This window comes from Echinops telfairi, unplaced genomic scaffold (assembly GCF_000313985.2).
Source record: "Echinops telfairi isolate 266 unplaced genomic scaffold, ASM31398v2 ScPeMD7_26;HRSCAF=91, whole genome shotgun sequence".
Taxonomy (NCBI): domain Eukaryota; kingdom Metazoa; phylum Chordata; class Mammalia; order Afrosoricida; family Tenrecidae; genus Echinops; species Echinops telfairi.
The window spans coordinates 2,540,853-2,542,117 of record NW_022103923.1 but is presented as its reverse complement, the minus strand read 5'-3'; positions in this window follow the sequence as shown (position 1 = coordinate 2,542,117).

The window sequence follows — 1,265 nt, the reverse complement described above, 5'->3', positions numbered from 1 at the left end:
CTGCTTTGTGTCGGCTGACATCTTCCTGAATGGGCGCTCCCTTGTCCCAAAATGCTTGGGTTTTATGCCCCCTGCCCCTTGGGGCCACTGGCAGCGAATGGCTCTACTGGGTGGAGTGGGGACTCTCACTCAAGACTCACTGCTCTTGCGTGGATTCATGTCAACCCTGTAGGATGGGGTAGCACTGTCCCAGTGTGATTCTGAGGCTGTCAATCTCTCCGGGAGCAGACCGCCTCATCTTTCCCCCCAGGAGCGACTGGTGGGTTCCAACTGGTGACTTTGAGCTTAACAGCCCGACTCCTAACCACTCTGCCACCAAGGGGAGGAGGAGTGCACTAAAACCCGCCCCTTTCCTCAAGGGAGCCCACATACTCCAGAACTCCTCACCGATCAAGCTGAGAGGAGACTTCCGTTGAAGCCCCATCTCCTCTCAGCATCGTGCTTCCCTTGCTGCCTCACAGATTTCTCCTGTGACCCTTCCCTCGACAGGTCACTGGCCCCAAATTGCTATCTCAGATGATGAGTTTAACGAATGTGGTCAAAGAAAGACAGCGGCTTCCTGATGATTAGTTGTCAGGAAGAGGGGAGAAAAGCTAACCTAAGATGGGGGATTGATCCTCTGGAGGTGGGGGGTGGGGGTGGTGGCACCCGCAGCTTGGCTCCTATCCAAAGTGTCCAGGCCAGACCAGCTCTGAGCCTTGTGCTGATCTTTTCTCTTCTGGGAGAGGGAGCTGTGTGGGATTCAAACGGCTTAAAATAAGCATGGTATATCGCCCATGACTACGGTTTCCTGGGACATCAGGCAGCTAGACGCCAGCCTTTGCAAGCAGGGCTGATGCTGTCCTTTAAACATTTCAAAATGGCCACTGAGCAGCCTGTGGGTGGGGAGGCGGGAAGGAGGTGGCTGATCTCTGGGGCATGTGCGGATGGGGAGTTTGAGAGTAATTTAAGGGATGAAAAGGAGTCAGGGCACACTTGAATGGGGGAGGTGCCCACAAAGCTTCCATTTTGTGTGCAATTAGTCTAGGGATGCCCTCATTTGCATAAGGTTCATAAATTTGCATAAAATTGCTTGAGGCCCTCACTACCAGTACTGAAAATAAAATAACATGAATCAATTAGTGGGGCTGGCTGTGATTGGAGCAAGCCTGGTGTTAGGGAATCTCCTTCACCTGACTGGAACAGCAATGGGTTGGCAGGAAGGCAGCTGGAGTGAAACCCCCTTCAGACAAGCTCAGCTGCCAGGGAAGGGGTGGGGGGGTGGG